Below are 24914 nucleotides of genomic sequence, written 5' to 3'. Positions count from 1 at the left end.
TCCAGTATTCTGGCCTGGAGAATTCCATGGACTGTATAGTCCATAGAATCTCAGAGTTGAACATGACACAGTGACTTTCATTTTCACTTTAATAAGGTGATGTAGGTGCTCTATTTACAAATTACAAAGTCATGAAACATTTCCCATTTTATAAACTACCACTTGAAGCAGTTGTCCTCAAGCAGTTTGGTATATCAGAATATATGATCATAAACTTTGTTTTTATTTTTTTTAATTTATTGAAGTATAGTTAATTTACAATGTTTGTGTTCTTTTTTGCTGTGCAGTGAAGTGACTCAGTTATACATATTTTTTTTCATATTCTTTTCCATTATGGTTTATCATAGGATATTGAATATAGTTCCCTGGCCTACAGGGTCTGCTCAGTCATGTCCAACTCTGCAACCCCATGGACTGTAGCCCACCAGGCTTCTCTGCCCATGGGATTCTCCAGGCAAGAATATTGGAGTGGGTATTGCCATGCCCTCCTCCAGGGGATCTTCCCAACCGGGGGACTGAAACCGTCTCCTGCATCGGGAGGCAGATGGAGTAGAGCCCTGCTATGTATTCATATAATAGTTTCCATCTGCTAATCCCAAACTCCCAATCCATCCCTCCCTGCTCCTCCTCCTTGTCAACCACAAGTCTGTTCTCTGCGTATGACCAGGCACTTTGAAAAGGTACTCCTGAACCTAACCAGCTCAACTGCCACATTCTGGGATACTCAGAAGAATTCTACAGCTGCATAAAAAACAGCTCAAAAACTATGAGACAAATGATAAGATCCATTTAACATAATGATATTTATAGTCATACAACACAATCTTGGCATTTATTATTCTACAAGTTTGTGAAATCATTTTGCTTTTATCCTTAGGAAAAAATAAGCTACTGTATTGTTTTTAAAGTTGCAGGATATAAAATCAACACACAGAAATCCCTTGCATTCCTATACACTAATAATGAGAAAATAGAAAGAGAAACTAAGGAAACAATTCCATTCACCATTGCAATGAAAAGAATAAAATACTTAGGAATATATCTACCTAAAGAAATAAAAGACCTATATATTGAAAACTATAAAACACTGGTGAAAGAAATCAAAGAGGACACTAATAATGGAGAAATATACCATGTTCATGGATCAGAATAATCAATATAGTGAAAATGAGTATACTACCCAAAGCAATCTATAGATTCAATGCAATCCCTATCAAACTAACAACAGTATTTTTCACACAGCTAGAACAAATAATTTCATAATTTGTATGGAAATACAAAAAACCTCGAATAGCCAAAGCAATCTTGAAAAAGAAGAATGGAACTGGAGGAATCAACCTGCCTGACTTCAGGCTCTACTACAAAGCCACAGTCATCAAGACAGTATGGTACTGGCACAAAGACAGAAATATAGATCAATGGAACAAAATAGAAAGCCCAGAGATAAATCCACACGCCTATGGACACCTTATCTTACAAAGGAGGCAAGAATATACAATGGAGAAAAGACAATCTCTTTAACAAGTGGTTCTCGGAAAACTGGTCAACCACTTGTAAAAGAATGAAACTAGAACGCTTTCTAACACCATACACAAAAATAAACTCAAAATGGATTAAAGATCTAAACATAAGACCAGAAACTATAAAACCCCTAGAGGAGAACATAGGCAAAACACTCTCCGACATACATCACAGCAGGATCCTCCAAGACCCACCTCCCAGAATATCAGAAATAAAAGCAAAAATAAACAAATGGGACCTAATTAAAATTAAAAGCTTCTCACAACAAAGGAAACTATAAGCATGGTGAAAAGACAGCCTTCAGAATGGGAGAAAATAATAGCAAATGAAGCAACTGACAAAGAATTAATCTCAGAAATATACAAGCAACTCCTGCAGCTCAATTCCAGAAAAATAAATGACCCAATCAAAAAAATGGGTCAAAGAACTAAACAGACATCTCTCCAAAAAAGACATACAGATGGCTAACAAACATATGAAAAGATGCTCAACATCACTCATTATCAGAGAAATGCAAATCAAAACCACAATGAGGTACCATTTCATGCCAGTCAGAATGGCTGCTATCCAAAAGTCTATGGCAATAAATGCTGGAGAGGGTGTGAAGAAAAGGGAACCCTCTTACACTGTTGGTGGGAATGCAAACTAGTACAGCCACTATGGAGAACAGTGTGCAGATTCTTTAAAAAATTGCAAATAGAACTGCCATACGACCCAGCAATCCCACTGCTGGGCATACACACCGAGGAAACCAGAAGTGAAAGAGACACGTGTACCCCAATGTTCATCGCAGCACTCTTTATAATAGCCAGGACATGGAAACAACCTAGATGTCCATCAGCAGACGAATGGATAAGAAAGCTGTGGTACATATACACAATGGAGTATTACTCAGCCATTAAAAGGAATACATTTGAATCAGTTCTAATGAGATAGATGAAACTGGAGCCTATTATACAGAGTGTAGTAAGCCAGAAAGAAAAACACCAATACAGTATACTAATGCATATATATGGAATTTAGAAAGATGGTAACGATAACCCTGTATGCAAGACAGCAAAAGAGACACAGATGTATAGAACAGTCTTTTGGACTGTGTGGGAGAGGGCAAGGGTGGGATGATTTGGGAGAATGGCATTGAAACATGTATATTATCATATGTGAAATGAATCGCCAGTCCAGGTTCAATGCATGAGACAAGGTGCTCGGGGCTGGTGCACTGGGATGACCCAGAGGGATGGGGTGGGGAGAGAGGTGGGAGTGGGGTTCAGGATGAGGAATACATGTACACCCATGGTGGATTCATGTGGATGTATGGCAAAACCAATACAATATTGTAAAGTAATTAGCTTCCAATTAAAATAAATAAATTTATATTTTTTAGAAAAGAAAATTTCTGGGGGAAAAGAAAAGAAGAACTCACAGTATAATCAAGAGATCTAATCTGGATAGATAAGTAACGTTCAAAAAGAATTCTGGTAACAAAAGTAGAGGTAATCCTGAAGGAAGAAATTATTGTGCCTGCAAAGAGGGCTCTTTGGTAAGTTCATATCTTAAAGGATTGTTGGCAGAGGAATAAATAATCAAGAATATAACCTGCAAAACAAAGCTGAAAGTGAAAAGCATCTTACCAAAAAACCTTAGGTGACACAGTGAACTTTTGTTACACAGGAGAACAAATGGTAAAGAGGTGATGGATGATAACCAAACTTACTGTAATCATTTCACTATATAGACATATATACAATTATTGTGTTGGGTGCCTTAAAGTTCTACAATGTTCTATGCCATGGATCGCAATAAAACTGGAAAGAAAATAAAATGTAAATGAGTAATTGGAAAAAGAAAAAAAGAAAATTTCCAGAAGTAACTGTTGACCTTTATATGCAACACACATATGCACATAATCCTCTAGCATGCACACACGCACACACACACACACACATACACACACCCTCAGGCTGGAGGTTGTCTGGGCTGTATATTTTGAGAGAAACACACATACACACACCCTCTGGCTGGAGGTTGTCTGGGCTGTATATTTTGAGAGAAAAATGTAGTCTGGCCATCCATCATACATGGGTGTATTTCTGGTGTATACCTACTAGTACTGTGCATATAAGAGGTTGTTAAGTCAAGTAAAGCAGAAAACTCTCAAGTGGCCCTGTACGTGGCTTTGCAGTTTTTCATCCTGCTGTGTTCAACACAGTGACAGAAGAGGCTTTCCACCACAATTCCTGACATCTTCCCTGTCCCAAAAGGAAAAAACGTAACCTGTCAAATAAAAGTGTGTTATGCTGCAATAAGCACAAACCCCGGGAAGCGATCAGGTCTGCCCCCTAAGAAATCAGGAGACCATACATGCCCAGGGAAACATAATGAAGCAACCACAGTTTCCCCATGCCTAGAGAAGGGCTCTGAAATGTCTGGATATATTAAAAAACATCCTCGTTATTATTTATTTACAATTATTCTTGGCTGTGTTGGGCCTTTGTTGCTGTGCACAGGCCTTTAGCTGTGGTGAGTGGGGGCTACTCTCAAGTTGCCGTGTGAGGGCTTCTCGCTGAGGGGGCTTCTCCTGTTTGTGAAGCAAGGGCTCCGGGCACATGGGCTTTGCTGGTTGCGGCTGGAGGGCTCTAGAGCGCAGCCTCGGAAGTCATGGCTCATGGGCTTAGTTGCTCTGTGGCTTGTGGGGTCTTCCTTGACCAGGGAGCAAACCTGTGTCCCCTGCATTGCAAGGTGGATTCTTAACCTCTGGGCCACCCCAGAAGCTCAGCTTCATTATTTCGTCTGAAATACTATCAACTCTAACTTGGGGACACATATTTAGAATGCACAATATTTTCAATCGAAGCATAGATGATTTACAAGGCTGTGTTAATTTCTGCTGCACGACAGCGTGATTCAGTTATACATATATATACCTTCTTTTGTATATTCTTTTCCATATGGTTTATCTCGGGATATTGAATATAGTTCCTTGTGCTATACAGCAAGACCTTGTTATTTATCCATTCTACAGAACATAGTAGCCCGGCATGCTGCAGTCCACAGGGTCGCGAACAGTCGGACACAATTTAGCAACTGAACAATGAAATGTAATAGTTTAGAATTCACCACATTTATAAATTAAAGCATTCTAAAGCAATATAATAAGCACTATATTAAATATCAACGTATTCTAATTAACCTCTATGTCATTAAGCCATCTAATGATTATGAAAGTACTTCGTCCCCTACACTGCTTTGTAATTGTCTTGAGAAACGCTGTAGGGAGGATCACCTTCCTGAGACTGTGGTTATTTTCTGAAGTTATTTTAAATCTGTTCCTCCTTTAGAAGTTTCTAACTGTTTTTCTAATTAATATTAAAGGGATAAAAATTCATGATTTTATAAAGTGCTATTATACTGTTATACAAAGGAGAAGGAACAAAATGCTCATACTGTAAACACATCAGCTCTACTGCTTTTCAGGAAATACCCTGAATTACAACGTATTACCACAGGGTGGTGGTGGTGTTATGCCCAACGCCTGGCTGTTCTTTCAGAGCCGGGAACAGAGATGGGCCTTTCGTCAGAGTTAGACCAATCCTTGCCTCATGAGTAGCATAAAATAACTTTGTTGTAAAGGAGTAAAAAACCTCCCCTCTTAATCCTGAAGTCACTTCTTTTATTAAACATCTCTGCTTACTTTGAAGAATAATACCTTTGCCTATACATGACATTTTTTTTCCTCTGTAGAAAGATATCTTAATAGTTTTATTGAGATGTAATTGATATGCAAAAAAACCTGCACACACTTAAAGGACTGTGTCCCCTTTGATGAGTTTTGACATAAGACTAAACCTGTGACACTGTCATCACAATCAAGGTAATAAACATATCCGTCACACCTCCAAAAGATTCCTCCTGCCCTTTTCTTTCTCGTTATTATTGAAGTAAGTACACTGAACATGAAAGCTACACCCTTAACAAACTTCTGAGCACACAGTTCAGTATTGCTAACTACAGGCACGATGCAGTGTAGCAGATCTCTGGAACTTACTCGTCTTGTGTGACTGAAACTTTATACATTTGGGATAGGAATTCCTCATTTCCCCCTCTCCCCCCAGCCTTTGACCACCATCATTCCACTCTATTTCCATGTGTTTGATTATTTTAGATCCTTATATAAGAATTATGCTCTGTGTGTCCTTCTGTGACTGACGTGTTTCACTTAGCAATTAAATGCCCTCCAGATTCATCCACGTTGTCACAAAGGCAGAATTTACTTCTTCTTTAACATGTGTCTGTTCTTTGGTATTCAGTCAGGTCTGACTTGGTAATCCTTTGGACTGTAGCCTCTGCTAGGTTCCTCTCTCCATGGGATTTTTCAGGCAAGAATACTGGAGTGATGTAACTACTTTCCCACTCAGCCACAATGACACAACTATTTTGATGTGGTTGATACAAACCACCAAACATCATGCTTATTTTTTTAACTAGTAAGTAATGTGCATAACAAACAACTTCACACCATGCGAAGTGTCACAACACTATGCCCTGTGTCCCCAGTTCAGACGGCAGTTCCACCGGGGCAGCGGTCAGAGGGTGCAGACGGTCAGCAATGGGATGGGAAATGGGGCGATGCTCAGGATCTGGCCCCATCTAACCAGGAGTTCTACATATATATCACATATTTATATCAGAAAGGGCTTTAACCATTCTGTGCAAAGTATCTGTTTATTTTCAGGAATTTCAGTTGTGATCGTCAATAGTACTCTTCAAGTTCACTGGTTCTTTCCCAGAGACTATCTGGGTCTCAACTACATAGGAAATTCTTAGATGTCTGCTCTGATTTCATTGATAGGTGGGAAGGTGAGTAGATGGACAGGTCAGGAGGTATGTGGAAAAGAAAGAAGGAAATTTTATTATTTTTAAAATCATAAACTCCACTCTAATGATGGTTTCAGTTGGCAGGACTGATACTCCTAGAAAGATAACTTGGTTCTAGGTGATTTTTTTTTCCTTGTTTGAGTTGTCTTTCTTTTTTTAAATTAATTAATTAATTTTAATTGGGGGCTAATTACAATATAGTGGTGGTTTTTGCCATACATTGACATGAATCAGCCATGTGTATACACGTGTCCCAGCATCCTGAAGCCCCATCTTAATTGTTCATAAAAACAGAATAAAATCAAATGCGACTGTCCTCTGTGATTAGAATGGAACAGAGCAAATGTCAGAGATGAGAGCTGTGAAGTTACTAGGTAAAATGGTGACACACACACACGTGCACATGCACACACACATGCACGACCAGCGGGTTCCATACAGGGCTTGTGCCCACGTGTTCCTTTATTAGGACCCACCTCCTGTCCTCCACTCACTCCTGCTCTGAGATTTCCTGCCCTACTCTATCCACTGCCAGAAAAACAACTCCGCCTTCACTTCGGTGCGTTCTGTTCACATGACCCCCGGCGGGCAGAGCTACAGTCTGGGTGCAAATCATGGCTCCAGAGCTGACCGCACGATAAAGACCTTGAGCAAATGATTTACTCTTTCTGTGCCTGAATTTCTCGTCCTTTGAACTGTGGCTACTAACGATGATAACCAGCATGTAGGGGATGTGGTTAAGGACTAAATGAGCCGATGAATTTATGTAAAGCTTTTTTGTTTTTCAACTTAACCTTTTTGATCTTTCAATTTAACTTTACCTTTTTTTTCAGTTTAACTTTATGTGTGGTTTGTTTTTTATTGAAGTATAGCTGATCCACAGTGTGGCATCAAATACTGCTGTACAGCCAAGTGACTCAGTTCTATACATACACACATTCTTTTTTTAAAAAAAATCTCTTCCATTATGGTTTGGGGCTTCCCAGGTGGTGCAGTGGTAAAGAATCTGTCTGCCAACACGGAGACACAAGAGACGAGGATTTGATCCCTGGGTCAGGAAGATCCCCTGAAGGAGGAAATGGCAACCCACTCCAATATTCTTACCTGGAAAATCCTATGGACAGTGGAGCCTGGCAGGCTACAGTTCCTGGGGTCACAAAGAGTCAGACATTACGCGCACACGCACACACACACAAATTATGGTTTATCACAGGGTACTAAATATAGATCTCTGTGCTATGCGGTAGAACCTTGTTATTAACTTATGGTGGCTCACATGGTAAAGAATCTGCCCGCAATGCAGGAGACCTGGGTTCTATCCCTGGGTCCAAAAGTTCCCCTGGAGAAGGGAATGGCAACCCACTCCAGTATTCTTGCCTGAAGAATCCCACGGACAGAGGAGCCTGGTGGGCTACAGTCCATGCGGTTGCAAAGAGTCAGACACAACTGAGCAACTCACACACACACACACACACACACACACACACACACACATATATACACACAGTAAATAAAGTTCTCTGTGCTATACAGTAGGACTTTGTTGTTTATTTATGTGACGTATTTACAACAGTTCCCAACATATAAGTCTTAGCAGATATTAGTTGTTCTAACACTATTCTTTAATAATTATTTTAATACATTATTTATTATTTATTTTGGTTGCACTGAGTCTTAGCTGCAGCTTGTGGCTTCTTAGCTGTGGCATGTACACAGGGTCTAGATCCCCAACAGGGGGTCGAATCCAGGCCCCCCAAACTGGGAGAACAGAGTCTTACCCACTGGACCACCAGTGACGTCCCCCTTATCTTATTCTTGGTCCCGTCCTTTATGACGCAGAAAATGCCCCAAAGGCAGGACTGTGTTTACTCCATCTCTGTATCCCTGGTCCCCAGCAGCACACTCATCACCTCAGTGGTACTTATAACTTTTTTGTTAACTGAATTCTTCCCTCTGCCTCCCATCTCTAATCCTTCCTTCCCTACCCATTCTTTCCCCCTGGCAAGTCTGCACTTAAAAAGCAAAAACTTGTTTCACCTCTTAATTATGTCCCAGGTTACAATCTATGCCCTGCCTCTCACTTAAACTTCCTATAAACTTTTTTTCTCCCCTCCAAATATAGAGTATTCTTGCCTCTTTCCTTTTCCTTTACTGCCCAGCTTTCACTCCTTCTTCAAGACAACTGCCCCTTGGCTATTTCCAAATATATCCTATCTGCCCAATCTTTCCCTGTGAGCTGATTCTCCATTTATGTCCTCTAAATATATACAGACCTCCTAAAATCAATGTCTCCATTTAGTCTTGGTTTTTTCATTCCAGCTCCATGGAGATGCCATCACCATCTGAAACTCGACAAGCACATTTTACTTCACAGAATGTGTCTTGGTATAAGTTTTTTAAAAACATGTTTGTCTGGTCCAGGAAACCTAGAGTCTAATTCTGAAACTTCCGGGAAGTAACTACACTACGCTGGGTAAAAGTCACCCATCTGAAATTCGAAACGCTCTCAGCACCTTCCCACGGCAGCTTTGCTCCTCTTCCTGTGACCCCATCTGTCAACGGCAGCAGCAGCAGCGTTTCCCGAAGCACACAACCCCCAGACTTCTGAACTATCTTTAATTCGCTCTTGCCCTAAATTCCTTAGTTTGCCATCAAAACAATTTGGAAATCTTTCTTTCTTTCTGTTCCTACCGCCAGTGCTCCAGTTCTGGTCATTCTGTTACTTCTCACCTAAGGTGAAGTGTTAGCCGCTCAGTTGTGTCCGACGGTTTGCAATCACATGGACTGGATCCCGCCAGTGGAATTTCTGTCCCTGGAATTTCCCAGGTAAGAATACTGGAGTGGGTTGCCATTTCCTTTTCCAAAAGATCTTCCCGACCCAGGGATCGAACCTGGGTCTCCTGCATCGGTAGGCAGATGCTTTACTGTCTGAGCCATCAGGGAAGCCCACTTCTCACCTAGATGTCAGCCGTGACCTACTACGGAGAAGTGGAACCGGCCCTGGAGGAAGAATTTCCTGCTGGGCTGCTGTCTCCAGCACCATCCTTCATCTGGTGACTGCTTCCCCTTGAAATCTGGTCCGAGTGTGGAAAACAACTCCACTCTTACTAGCCCATACAAAGTGAAGGCAAGACAGAACACTCAAACAAGTCTTCCCTGAAGATTGGCAGAAATAAACAGACGAGACACAGAGAAGACCCAGCCAGGCGGTATGAACAGAGGACCTCTTGTCCTTCAGGCCTGTGAGTCCAAGAGGGACCCAGGACCTTTGTGTCTTGGCTCCCCCAGCAGGTACACACCAGGGGGTGCCTGACCGCCAAAACACTACAGTCAAAGCCTCCGAACAAACACCAAGAAGCAGAACCTTCCTGTCAGCCCGTCTAGACCCTGTCCTCACCATTGCTCTCTACTCACAGGGATGCTGGCTCATGGCACAGGCCTCAACTGAACACCATCATCCAACAAACCTTCCCTCCTGTTCATAAAAGGAAATCTCGTCCTTGCTAATTCTCCATACTCCTTCCCTCCAGAATTGTTTCCTTAAGATACAGTTTTAATCCTGTCACTTCCTTGTTCAAAATCTTGGTTGGTTGCTCGTAAACCACAGAGTGAAACAAAAACCCTGCATTTGAGGCCCTGGGCGGCCAACACCTTCACTGCCTTGGCAGTTCACTCTCTACGGCAGTGGGCAGCCTCACTGGTCCTGGAGCTCATGCTCCTGGTGTACTGGTCTACCTGCCACGGGCTGAACGAGGGCAGACTTTCCTGTGCTGGGACCTCCATTTACGTGTTTTTAGATGCCCGGAATGCTTTTCTCCAGGATCTTCCCTTCTCGTTGGCTCACCTTTAACTGTTGGGCTTTAGTACCCTCCTGTCCAAATGCATTACCCAGGCAGAGCTCACTCATTTGCAATTCCATGTGCTCAGTCCTCTTGGAGCCCTATTTGTAAAAGGTAATGCATTCCCAGAGGAGAGCAATGTGCCAAGATTATGTTTACTCTAAAAAGCTTATTATCTCTCTCATTTTCAATATTATCAGTGGATGTGAATTCTGAAAAATACATTACAGTTTGAGAAGAAAATAAATCATAAAACAGGTCAAGCTACCCACTCAGTTGGTAGGCATAGACAACAGTTTAACCCTAACTCCTTAACCCCACAAAGTCATTCTAGTGTCCAAATTATTTTATTTCTTATTCAACCCATTCAGACTATAATCCACTTGAGAAAAACCGTGTTGAGAAAAATGGATGTTTTTGTTGTCTGGCTGGAATGGAACATTTCCTTCCCTCTCTTCAATTCGCATATATCTACACCTTGATGCCTATCTCAGGCGGCATCGCATACCTGTTGTTTATTCACTCAGTTGTGTCCAGCTCTTTGCGACCCCATGGACTGTAGCCCACCAGGCTCCTCTTTCCATGGGATTCTCCAGACAAGAATACTCGGGTGGGTTGCCAAGCCCTCCACCAGGGAATCTTTCCAACCCAGAGATTGAACCTGCATCTCTTACGTCTCCTGCATTGACAGGTGGATTCTTTACCACTAGTGACACCTGGAAAGCCTGGGATTGACATATACACACTACTACATAGAGAATAGATAACTGATAACCTGCTGGATAGGACAGGGAATTCTACTTAATATTCTATAATGGCCGATGTGGGAAAAGAATCTTAAAAAAGAAAAACAGAGAGGATAGATGAATCTGTATAGCTGATCCATTTTGCTGCACATCTGAAACTAACACAACATTGCAAATCAACTACATTTCAATAAAAATGATTTTTAAAAGTTTAGGACAACATCCTACCACTCAAAAATAGTTTTCTGCATGAGAAAGTAAGCAACCACCTCTGAGTAGCAGAATCAAAATCCAAATGGGCTATGGGAAGAAATTTCACCATGCACTTCCAAAGAGATGCCTGTTTTCTTTTATCAAACATAAAACCTTAGGTTATAACAGTTCAAACATACACACACATACAAATACACACACTGTCTTACAAAGGCCAAGATCATGTATATTTTCTTTTATAAAAAATGCCTTTAGAAAAAACTTTTTCATAATGATTCTACTAATACTACTTTACTACTAATATCAATTTTTCCTATGGTGACATGATAGCAAGTAACTCAATTCAAAAATGTTATGATGATGATGCCTTCGGTATGATAAAGGATATCGGCCTTTAGGCATTAATAAAAATTTGCCTGATAATAAGTTCCAAGATAGAAACGTTTGTATGAGAGAAACAGCTATCATAATCCATTCTGCCCTTCCCCTGGTACTTGGCCTTCTAGCTAAACTGCATTTCCTAGCCTCCCTTGTACGCAGCCACGTGACTAAGTTTAGGCCAATGGGGAGTGAGCAGAAAAGGTGAGCACAACTGAAGTGCAATCCCCTTTAAGACCCTTGCCTCTTCCCCACCTTCTGCTGGCTGGTGATGGTGACGACTGGAGCAAATTCGGAATCTGCCAAGTGACACTCCATTTCCCAAGTGCTGACTATCTATGTCCCTGCAAGTTCATACGTCGACCTCTACTCCCCAGTGTGATGATATTAGAAAGTGAGGCCTCTGGGACATCAGTAGGTCTCTACCCTCAAGAATGGGATTAGTGCTCCTAGAAGAGAGACCCCAGAGAGCTCCCTCACCCCTCTGTCATGGGCGGACTCAGCTAGAAGATGATCACCTATGAACGCGGAGGCCGGCTCCCATCAGATACTGAATCTGCTGGCACCCTGACCTTGGACTTCCTACCTTCACAACGGTGAGAATAAATGCTTTTTGTTTATAGGCCAGCCAGCCTTCAGTATTTTCTTATAGCAGCAGAAACAGAGAACAACCTCAGGCTTTTCACAGTTGGATGAGCCCTGTGGCTAAGATCCTACACATGGACTGGGAGCAGAAATGAGTGCCCTCTGGCCTGGCCCCTGATACATGGGCTTCCCTCCTGCACGTTTTCTTTCTCCACTTCCTGGCTGGAACCTGGAAACAGTAACAGACTGGAGCCCCTAGTTAGGGACAATCGATCCCATGTTGTTTGTTTTTGTCATTCAGTCGCTAAGTCACGTCCAACTCTTTGCAGCCCCACGGACTGCAGCACACCAGGCTCCCCTGCCTTCAGTATTTCCAGGAGTTTGCTCAAGTTCACGTCCAGATGGCAAAGAAACAACACGGAAGGAACCACGGTCTCTGAGCAGCCCGACGTAGCAGAGATACCCGCTCACCTCCGAAGCTTGCCTAGGGCTGTTACGTAAGACAGAAACTTCCTTGTTCTCTCAGTCTCTGAATCTGGAGGAGGTTCGTTGTTATTACAACTTGGCAACTCTTAACATTCAAGCTATGTTACAGCTAACCCACCAGCTCTGGGCCACATGCTTCCGAACTGTTTTTGGTAAGAAAGAAATAAAGTTTGCAACAGACTTCCCTGGTAGTCCAATGATTAAGACTTCACCTTCCAATGCAGGAGGTACATGTTCAATCCCTGGTTGGGGAGCTAAGATCCAACATGCCTCTCAGCCAAAAAGCCAAGATGTAAAACAGAAGCTATACTGTTAACAATTCAATAAACTGTTAACAGTATAGCTTCTGTAAGACTTTAAAAATTATTCACATCAAAAAAAAAAAAGACATAAAACTTTCGTATAATTAAACCCACTATATTATGGTGTTTTACAACAAGTTAGTCAATGCATACTATGGTCCTACCATCTAATCTGTGATAAGTTGCTATATGTAATTCTAGGAATATGTACAAGGCTTTACCCAACATCTTTTTCTCCTTCCTCACAGAACCCCAATTTGGTTTAAACACCCACTTTCTCTCCCTGAAAGCCCTATACTGGGGGAATGCCGACTCTATTCCTAGTTCCAGCAAGTTGGTTTAGTAAGTTGCTATGAGGAGTCCTTCCCCCTCCTATGAGGAATTAGTCTGGAAGCAGGATGAGACCCAATTCCAGCCCATGAAGTCTGAGTGGAGTTTGGGGGGTGGGGGTGTGAGGGACTGCTCTGGGTTCACCGGAAGAGAGAGCCTGTTCTCTGCGTGCTGTCGGGACCTGGAACTGACTGATGTAAGCTGAGGATACAGCTTACACAGAAAGGAGGGTACAACCTCACGAATCACACAGAGAAGTCAGAGCCAGCCCTTCATCCAGGTGCTTAAGGCAGTATGGTTTACAGGTGTTTTTCTGAGTCACGTATAGCTTATGGCATTCTAACTCACAAAGTCCCCATAGAGAATGCACGCATGCATGCTCAGACCCTTCAGTCATGTCTGATTCTTTGTGACCCCATGGACCGTAGCCCCTCCGGGCTCCTCTGTTCATGGGATTCTCCAGGCAAGAATGCTGGACGGGGTTGCCATGTCCTCCTCCAGGGGATCTTCCCTATCCAGGGTTCAAACACGCATCTCCTGCACTGCAGGCAGATTCTTTACAGCTGAGCCACCAGGGAAGTCCCCCACAGAACATACATAATAAGTAAATCAAGCCTAAGAATAAAATAGAAATAATATATTACCCCAGCCCAATCATGAACTGAAAGAAACATAATTAATAACTATCCCCTGCCCCCGCCATAGCATCAATGGCACTAGAACCACCAACAGAAGAAAACTCGACTGTGTTATACAGCGTCTTCCACTTGCTTTTACTTCTACTTCAAAATAACAATCCACAAAACTGCGAGGCTTAAAAATTCTGAAACTATAAAAAACCAAGTAAATATATAAGTCTCCTCCTTATTCCAGACTAGAGAGTGCTCTCCCAATGAGTGGCAAAAATCCCATTTGCTTAATCCATTAATTCCTATTGTTTCTCTTCAACCGGCTGCATCGGAGGTTATTATCCTTTTTGCTTTGTTGTTGCTCAGTCGTCAAGTTGTGTCTGACCCTTTGCAACCCCATGGACTGAAGCACACCAGGCTTCCCCATCCCACACCATCTGCTAGAGTTTGCCCAAGAGTGATGCTATCCAACCATCTCATCTTCTGTCGACCCCTTCTCCTTCTGCCCTCAATCCTTCCCAGCATCAGGGTCTTTTCCAATGAGTCAGCTGTTCACATCAGGTGGTCAGAGTGTAGGAGCTTCAACTTCAGCATCAGTCCTTTCAGAGTATTCAGGGTTGACTTCCTTTAAGACTAACTGGTTTGATTTCCTTCTTTTGTTTCAGTTCAGTTCAGTTCAGTTGCTCAGTTGTGTCTGACTCTTTGCGACCCCATGGACTGTAGCACACCAGGCTTCCCTGTCCATCACCTCCTGGAGCTTACTCAATCTCATGTCCATCAAATCAGTGATGTCATCCAACCATCTCATCCTCTGTCATCCCCTTTCCTCCTGCCTTCAATCTTTCCCAGCATCAAGGTTTTTTCAAATGAGTCAGCTCTTCGCATCAGGTGGCCAAAGTATTGGAGTTTGAGCTTCAACAACAGTCCTTCCAATGAATATTCAGGACTGATTTCCTTTAGGACGGACTAGGTGGATCTCCTTGCAGTCCGAGGAACTCTCAAGAGTCTTCTCCAACACCACAGTTCAAAAGCATCAATTCTTCGGTGCTCAGCTTTCTTTATAGTCCAACTCTCACATCCATACATGACCACTGGAAAAACCATAGCTTTGACTAGACAGACCTTTGTTGGCAAAGTAATGTCTCTGCTTTTCAATAAGCTGTCTAGGTTGGTCATAGCTTTTCTTCCAAGGAGCGTCTTTTAATTTCATGGCTGAAGTCACCATCTGCAGTGATTCTGGAGCCCCCAAAATAAAAGTCAGCCCCTGTTTCCATTGTTTCCCCATCTATTTGCCATGAAGTGATGGGACCAGATGCCATGATCTTCGTTTTCTGAATGTTGAGCTTTAAGCCAACTTTTTCGCTCTCCTCTTTCACTTTCATCAAGAGGCTCTTCAGTTCCTCTTCACTTTCTGCCACTAAGGGTGGTGTCATCTGCATATCTGAGGTTACTGATATTTCTTCTGGCAGTCTTCATTCCAGCTTGTGTTTCCTCCAGCCCAGCGTTTCCCATGATGTACCTTTTGCTTACTTCCTATTAATTCTCAACATAATCTCTTTTTAGATTTTAATTACTATTATTATTTGGCCAGGCTGGCTCTTGACTGCTGCACGGGCCTTTCTCTGGCTGCAGCGAGAAGGGGCTTCTCTCGCAGTGGGGCGCGGGCTTCTCTCGCAGTGGCTCCTCCCGCTGTGGAGCACAGGCTCCAGGGCGCGTGTGCTCAGTAGACGCGGCTCCCGAGCTCTGGAGCACAGGCTCAGGAGTCGTGGCGCACGGCCCAGCTGCTCCACAGCATGTAGGATCCTCCCAGATCAGGAACTGAATGTGAACCTCCCGCCTTTAGAATCTGCATAAAGAACCTCTGGCAGGTGGCTTCTTTACCACTGAGGCACCAGGGAAGCTCCTTAACACGATCTCTTAGTAGCTCTTCTAAACATTCCATACTCTCATCAAACTCCAAATCAGTACAGCCTCTAGCCCAAATGGATAGGACTCCCTAGAGAGCAAGCAGCAAAAACTGTGGTCTCTGCCCACTGTGCCTTTATTCATTCCCTATCAAGGATGGAATCCGTTCCAAAGCTCTTCCAGTCATTCATAAAAATTAAACGTTCTCTGGCCACCGATAGTCACAAAATCCATTATATTCACATTTCACTAGGGAAAGTGTCCAGCCCCAACTCCAAACTTCATTCACTGTTCAAGTTTCTCCCCTCCCCAGTCCAGGCTGTTCCAGGTGTGAAAAGGCTTCTTCCCTTGGAATCTGTCAGCTCCTTCCTTTCATTTACTATCCACAGCATCTGGCTCCTCAAAGGGGCCTCTTCACGAGTTCTGCAGCGCTTTTCCTTCTGGAAACATCCTTGGGCAGCTCCTTCTATTCTGGGCTCACGCACTGGAAGGACTGATGAGGAATGTGAGGCTCCAATACTTTGGCCAACTAATGTGAAGAGCCGACTCCCTGAAAAATACTCTGATGCTAGGAAAAACTGAAGGCAGGAGGAGAAGGGGACGACAGAGGATGAGATGGTTGGATGGCATCACCGACTCAATGGACATGAGTTTGCGCAAGCTCCAGGAGATGGTGAGATGGTGATGGACAGGGAAGCCTGGCATGCTGCAGTCCGTGGGGTTGCAAAGAGTCGGACATGACTGAGCAACTGACAACAACAATAACAAAAGGTGACCACCCTCCAGGTGAGCGTCAGCCTCCAGGTGAGTGTCAGCCTCCAGCCTCTGCATCTGATGGGCACACCTCCCGCCTGTACCGAGGAGGTCATGCTGTCCCCGGCAGGAAAGGCTCCTGAGTGGGGTCACTCTTTGAAAGACCACCCACCAGGCCCTGTCCTGGTTCATGGAAAACAAACCCTGCTGCTTTGTGTGTTTTTCAGCTGAAGTATAGTTCAAAGTTGCTTTAGTTTCAAGTGTACAGCAAAGTGATTCACGTATACATACATACATATCTATTTTTTTCTTTTCCCTTATAGGTTATTATTACAAAATGTTGAGTACAGTTCCCTAATACAGCACGTCCTTGTTGGTTATCTAGTTTATATATAATAATAGTGAATCTGTTAATCCCCAACTCCTAATTTACTCCTAATTTACATACACACTTTTCCTTTTTGGTAACCATAAATTTGTTCTCTATGTCCGTGGGTCTATTTCTGCTTTGTATGTAAGTTCATTTGTATCATGTTGATGGATTCCACATTTAAGTGATATCATATGATGTTTGTCGTTTGTCTCACTTAATATGATAATCTCTAAGTCCCTCCATGTTGCTGCAAATCACATCATATCATTCTTTTTGATAGCCGAGTAATATTCCATTGTGTCTACGGACCACATCTTCTTTATCAATTCCCCTGTCACTGGACACGCTGCCTTATTGTTAGTGAAAGCACAACCGCCTCTCCTTGTTCTGAAGCCAGGCAGGGAGATGGAGGTTAGCAGGGAGATGCTATGGCATCTGCCCTCTAACCTTGTCTAGTCCAGGTTCAGGGACCACACAGATCATGTCAAGAGAGTAAAGGGGAACTTCCCTGGTGGTCCAGTGGTTATGAATCTACCTTTCAATTCAGGGGAAGGAGGTTTGATTCCTGGTTGGGGAACAGAGATCCCATATGCTGCAGGGCAACCAGAGAACCTGAGAGCCACAACTGCTGAGCCCACAAGCGCAACAGAAGCTCAGCAGAGGCCTCTCGTGTGCCTCAATGAGAAGCCTGCGTGCACTGCAACTAGAGAGAGTCTGTGCCCCACAGCAAAGACCCAGCACAACCAAAAAAAGAAAAGGAGCCAAGTGGTCTCTTTCCAACCCCCCTCACTCAGGTGAGATGGACGCATCCGTTTCCCTCCCGCCCTCTCAGCCCTTGCCTTGGTCTCGTCCAGCTTGACCACACCTTTAAGGTGCTGGGCTCAGGGATGCAAACCTTACTTACGAACATGGATGTCATTGCCATTTACTGCGTGACATCTTTTGGAGCTTCACTCAAAACTGAAACAAAGTGAAACCCATGCCAACATCCTGTTTCTTGTTTATCCCAAAATCCAGTATGTCTAGCTTTTCCTCCTTACTCTTCCTCTGATGTATAGAACAGACTCAGTCCTGTTTTCATGAACTTTTCTCCCCACACACCTCATTTTACTTGGTTATTACTTTTCCTCCTATCCCTCTTGTCACTTTCAAACCTCTAGGAACAACTATCTAAACTCATCACTTCCATCTTTTCAACAGGCATTTCCTCTGACCATCTGCAAATCTATTCCTCCTCCAGAAGTTCCTGAAACAGAACTCCAGAGACACCTGTGGCCTTTTAGACACGTGATGTGGAATGTCCTGCAATGATGCAAATGTTCTCTATCTGCACTTCTTACTAGCCACTGGCCACATGGGGTTACTGAACACTTGAAATGTACCATTGAGACTGAAAAATGAAAGTGTTAGTTGCTCAGTTATGTCCTACCCTTTGCAATTCCATGGACTGTAGCCCACCAGGCTCCTCTATCCATGGAATTCTTTAGGCAAGAACACTGGAGTGGGTTGCCATTTCCTTCTCCAGGGGATCTTCCTGACCCAGGGTCAAACCCAGGTCTCCCGCACTGCAAACAGATTCTTTACCATCTGAGCCACCAGGGAAGCCCTGAGATTCAAAAACTGAATTTTTAATTGTACTTAGTTTTAACTGATTTTAATTTAAATAGCCACACATGGCTGGTGGCTACTGTGCTGGACAGCAGCGTCTTGACAAAACAAGTGGCTGGTTCCAATCTATTTAAATGCTGTATCATTTGGTATTGCCAACACTCTTCCAGGAACTTTTCTTTAACCATGAGTTCTAGGAGACTATTTTAAATGTGCATAATTTAAATCAATGGCCTAAAGAAAGAGCCCAGTCTGGAAGAACAACATAAATATAAACAAAGAGTAATTAATCAGCAAGTGGTGTGTCCATTGGAGAAGGGAGGAGACAGGAGTGAAAAAGATGAGCAACTAGAGCACCTTCAAAGGGCAGGGATTCTTCGGAGGGAGAAGGGGACCGGGTGGATAAGCTGGAGATGGATCAAGAAGCACTGACATAGCTGAGAGAAAAAAAAAATCACAGCAGTAAAAGTTTAGAGCAGAGACGATATCTACAGATGAGGAAACTAAGATTTGCTTAGGGTCTTACTTTCCCCTACAATAGGGTGTGAGTTTTAAGCATTTAATTATAAACTTCAGTGTTTTAAGAAAATTAACTCTATCAATGGTATGCAAGAGAGATTAGAAAGGAGAAAAGTCTGAAGGTGCTGAAGACAACTCTGGTAAACCAAGGGGAAGGCAAATTAAATTCTATAAGGTGGTTTTCAAAAACTTTTAGCAGTGCATTCTCAATGTGTATGTAAGCGAGATGTTCTATTAAAGCAAAATCATCTTAAGGTTTAAGTGGGTAAAACTACATATTATGATATTAACAAAAATTGTATATTATAGTAAGAACATAACTGTGCCAAAACCCAGGCCTCTTCCCAAACATGACTATTGCATGGGCACCAGTCAGCACGTTGGTGGTATCTAATGTGTAAAACTTCATACGTAACATATTTGTCTGCACATGCTATTGCTCATTACTATTTCTGAAATGTTTTCAAACATATTAAAAAGAAATTTTATATGTCTGTTCACTGCTGCATCCAATTGTGAAACAGTGGCCTGGTTTCACAGTTGAATGAAACAACTGTGACACTCAATAAATACTTGCTGTATGAATGAATTCAGTATCTTTTGAGCCTTTGCCCGAGCTTACCAGTGGTGTCTCACCTGCAAGGAAAAGAGCCTCAGAGACTTCCCTGGTGGTGGAGCTGGTGAAGCCAAGACTCTGCGCTCCCAATGCAAGGGGCCCGGTTTGCTCCCTGGTCAGGGAACTAGATCTCACATGCCACAGCTAAGAGTCTGCATGCCCCACCTAAAGACCCTGTGTGCTCCAACTAAAGACCCGGTGTGTGTGTGTGTGTGTGTGTGTGTGTGTGTGTTTGAGTCGCTCAGTCATTCAGACACTTTGGACCCCATGGATTACAGCCCAGTAGGCTCCTCTGTCCATGGGATTCTCTAGGCAAGAATACTGGAGCAGTTTGCCATTCCCTTCTCCAAGGGATCTTTAGGGATCAAACCCAAGTCTTTATATACAGCAGACTCAGGCCTAATACAAAATTTAGCATCTAATCATGTTCCCTGTGAATCTGTAATTCTTCCAACAAGAAAAGTTTTCACTAAATACTTATGCACTTTAGTACCCTCCTGGGATGTGTCCTTAAATATTTAACATTACTCTCCTCAGTGAACAGTAGCTCTGAAGCACTGCCTTTGGTTAAGAATAGCTCACACAGCACTAGCACATATATGCATTCAAATATTTATGCAATTATTGGATTTTTAATATAACTCATTTTAGAAACACGTGCTACTAACAAAAGCGAAAAGTAAATTATTTATACTTCTGAAGTATTCATCACATATTTAGATCACAGAGAAAGTGGCATTACACTACAAAGATAAAGAACAGGAACACATGAGGAATCACCTACTTAAGCTTCTTCTGATCTATTTTGGGGTTACCATCCAAAAGATTCGCTCTTAAGCTATGCTCCCACTGCCACTACACACCAACAGATTTTTAAGTATTAATTTTTACATTAAGACGTTCATTCCTTGAAGTATTGCCATTTACAACAACATGGATAAACCTGGAGATCATCATACTAACTGAAGTAAGTCAGACAGAGAAAGACAAATGTCATATGATGTCACTTACGTGTGGAATCTAACAACATGATACAAATGAGCTTATTTACAAGGCGGAAACAGACTCACAGACATAGAAAACACATTCATGGCTACCAAAAGGGAAAGGGGATGGGGAGGAGAAACAAATTAGGACTTTGGTGTTAGCACATCAAACTACTCTAGATAAAAACACACACAACAAGATAAAAACACACACAAAAGACACACAACAAGGTCCTACTGTACAGCACAGGGAACTATATTCAATATCTCATAATAAACTATAATGGGAAAGAACCTGAAGAAGAATATATATATACCTATATATATAGGTATATGTGTGTGTGTGTGTGTGTGTGTGTATACACACACAACTGAATCACTTTGCTGTACACCAGAAACCAACACAACACTGCAAATCAACTATAATTTTAAAGTAATTTTATTTATATTTAATAATTTAAATAAATGTATTTATTATAAATAAATAAAGATACCCATTCTTATATCACCTCAATCAAGTTTTAAGTTCCCAAATTCCCAATTTAATATGGATGATTGAACACATGCTTTTAACTCTATGCATTCTCAACACTTCAAAATCTCAATAAAGGGATTTCTAAAAAGGCATAAAACCACAAGGATAAATGAAATGAGATGTAAAATTCTGTAACACATAAAACAAATGGATGAGTATGGATGGACTCAGCACAACCTAGGACAGCAATGAGAAAGAGGTGAAAACCACCCCCCTTGAACAAACAATCCCCAAACGGCTTAAGAACTGGCAGCACCAGGTGCTGCTGGATGCCAGATAAAGGTGCAGCTAGAAAGTCACTGCAGATGGTGACTGCAGCCACGAAATTAAAAGACGCTTACTCCTTGGAAGGAAAGTTATGACCAACCTAGACAGCGTATTAAAAAGCAGAGACAACACTTTGCCAACAAAGGTCCGTCTAGTCAAAGCTTTGGCTGTTCCAGTGGTCATGTATGGATGTCAGAGTTGGACCATAAAGAAAGCTGAGCGCCGAAGAACTGATGCTTTTGAACTGTCGTGTTGGAGAAGACTCTTGAGAGTCCCTTGGACAGCAAGGAGGTCCAACAAGTCCATCCTAAAGGAGATCAGTCCTGGGTGTTCCTTGCAAGGACTGATGCTAAAGCTGAAACTCCAGTACTTTGGCCACCTCATGAGAAGAGTTGACTCATTGGAAAAGACTTTGATGCTGGGAGAGATTGGGGGCAGGAGGAGAAGGGGACGACAGAGGATGAGATGGCTGGATGGCATCACTGATTCGATGGACGTGAGTCTGAGTGAACTCCTGGAGTTGGCGATGGACAGGGAGGCCTGGCGTGCTGTGATTCATGGAGTCGCAAAGAGGCGGACACGACTGAGTGACTGAACTGAAATGAACTGAACTGAAAAGGAAGTGATTGAAAATCGACTTGACGGGGAAGGGAGGCTCAAGAGGAATGGGCTACATAAAATCATGACTGATTTGCACTGATGTACGGCAGAGACCACCACAACACTGTAAAGCAATTATCCTCCCACAAAAAAATACATAAATAAAAGAAAACCTATTGGAAAATCACTCAGTCCGCTCTTTACTCTCTACATTCCCCTAACACCTCCATTCTCGATTTCTTCAACTTCAGCCCAGCAACTGCCCTCTTCAACCCTGGAATAAAACTGGAGGTTTACTCTGCAGAGGGTCACACAGAGAATGCTGGAAATAGAAATCCAGGCATAACTGAAAGTGGGGACATAATATTAAAAAATAGGAAAATTACACAAAATTTTACACACTGGATATTGAGAGCTCCACAGACCCTCTCGTCAATGGATGCTGGCACCCAGGACTACAACTTTCCACTGGAAGAGTCTTCTCTGGGGCATGGACAAAATGAAGAGAAAGGCTGTAAAGACAGTGATGGCAGAGGCTACCGACAGAACGGCTGACCCGATCACACAGCGGCAAGCCCCCAGCCCACGCACACACACCGAGTCCATACAGCTCTGAGGGCGCTCCTCTTTGTTCCCTCTCTCCCTCTCTTCCTCTCAAGCTCCACCACCCTGCCAAGCCACATTTTCCACATACAAACACCCACACACAGTACATACATTTATGCAGGTATATGTGTCTAGCTGGCACTCGTGGTGAAGAACCCACCCTGCCAATGCAGGAGACATAAGAGACGCGGGTTCAGTCCCCGAGACAGAAAGATGCCCTGGAGGAGGGCACTGCACCCCACTCCAGCATTTTTGCCTGGAGAATCCCATGGACAGAGGAGCCTGGCGGGCTACGGTCCATGGGGTCGCAAAGAGTCGGACACGACTGAAGCGACTTAGCACATGTGTGTCTGCCTAGCTAAAGACGTGGAAAATGCAATAAAAGAGTTAGAAAAATAAAGTTGAGAACATCATCTGGAAAACAGAACAAGAAAACCAAAAAGATGGAAAATGGGGGAGGAAGGGGGAAGAAGAAAATAAGGTGATGCGTGGGGAAGGGCCAACACCCAAATAATAGTGATTTCAAACGAAAGAGCACAGAAAAGAGAGCAGAAGAGATCGTTCAAGCCAGTTTCCCAGAACTGAAGACCGAAAGGGCGTAAAAAGCCCACAGAGTGGATGGAAATAAACCTACTCAAGAGTACCGCTATGAAGCTTCAGACTCCTGAGGAAAAGAGAAGATTCTGCAAGCTTCCAAAAAGAATGGAGGAAAAGCTATACACAAAAGCCTCAAAAGTCCAGAATGTAAAAGAATTTCTGTATTCTGGAAACTGGTAATAGTGGAGCAATGCCTTCAGTGTTCTGAGGGGGGGAAAAAAAATCACTTCCAAAGAAGATTTCTAAACCAGCCAAGCCATCAATCCAGCGTGATCAAAAAGCAGACCCACCTTCAGACACGGAAACCCACCTGCCGAGGACCTCCTCCCACACGCTCACACCCATCATCAGACTCTGTATAATCCTTAAACACTCTCCTTTCTCCCGTGGTTCCCCTACCCCACCTCACAGAAGACCTCCCCCTGGAAAGAGACCTCGGTCACGTGACCGGAACCTTCTCTCCCAGTGGAGCAGCAACTTTGACCATTCTGCCAGTTCCACTAAGCATAGGAGAATATACAATGTACTACATTATTAATATTAAATTAAAGTTATTGAAATTCATGGGTGGCAAAAAATCAAGAAATCTGGAAGGACTGTGGAATGCTTACCACGATAATGGGATCTGAAATGAATTTGACGGCTCTCAAAAATAACTTGTCACAACCTAACACATGAAATTAAAAGACACTCACTCCTTGGAAGGAAAGTTATGACCAACCTAGAGAGCATATTCAAAAGCAGAGACATTATTTTGCCAACAAAGGTCCGTCTAGTCAAGGCTATGGTTTTTCCAAATAGTCATGTATGGATGTGAGAGTTGGACTGTGAAGAAAGCTGAGCACTGAAGAATTGATGCTTTTGAACTGTGCTGTTGGAGAAGACAATTGAAGGTCCCTTGGATGACAATGAGATCCAACCAGTCCATCCTAAAGGAGATCAGTCCTGGGTGTTCTTTGGAAGGAATGATGCTAAAGCTGAAACTCCAATACTTTGGCCACCTCATGTGAAAAGTTGACTCATTGGAAAAGACTCTGGTGCTGGGAGGGATTGGGGGCAGGAGGAGAAGGGGACAACAGAGGATGAGATGGCTGGATGGCATCACTGACTCAATAGACGAGGGTTTGAGTGAACTCCAGGAGTTGGTGATGGACAGGGAGGCCCGGCGTGCTGCAATTCATGGGGTCGCAAAGAGGCAGACACGACTGAGCGACTGAACTGAACTGAACTGAACTGAACACTAATGAATTGATGTAAGTTAACCTGAATTATTCACAAAATAAAGTTTCAACTCTAAAGAAAATAACAAAACATATACATCATACAATTTCTAAACAAATCTAACTACACCTTTTTTAAAAAATAAAATTCTTTATTCTGTACAGTCCATGGAATTCTGTAGGCCAGAATACTGGAGTGAGTAGCCATTCCCTTCTCCAGGGGCTCTTCCCAACCCAGGGATCGAACCCAGGTCTCTCGCATTGCAAGCAGATTCTTTACCAGCTGAGCCACAACGGAAGTTTTAATAAATCTAATTACATCATTTTTAAAAATAAACTTCTTAAATGGCACACTGTTGCACACTTGTCTCTTAACTCTGCCCAATGGTAAGAGTCATCTCATACACAGATCTACGTCTGTGAGA

At 42.8% G+C, this 24914-nt stretch overlaps 1 protein-coding gene across 1 annotated transcript in view; it reads right to left on the bottom strand.

Annotated features, from left to right (window-relative positions):
* Positions 1 to 24914, bottom strand: part of DGKH (diacylglycerol kinase eta) — a 200385-nt gene that overhangs the window by 126437 nt on the left and 49034 nt on the right. The gene's annotated exons all lie outside the window — the stretch shown is intronic.

This window comes from Budorcas taxicolor, chromosome 12 (genome assembly GCF_023091745.1).
Source record: "Budorcas taxicolor isolate Tak-1 chromosome 12, Takin1.1, whole genome shotgun sequence".
Lineage (NCBI taxonomy): Eukaryota > Metazoa > Chordata > Mammalia > Artiodactyla > Bovidae > Budorcas > Budorcas taxicolor.
This window is presented reverse-complemented; position numbering and strand designations above follow the sequence as displayed.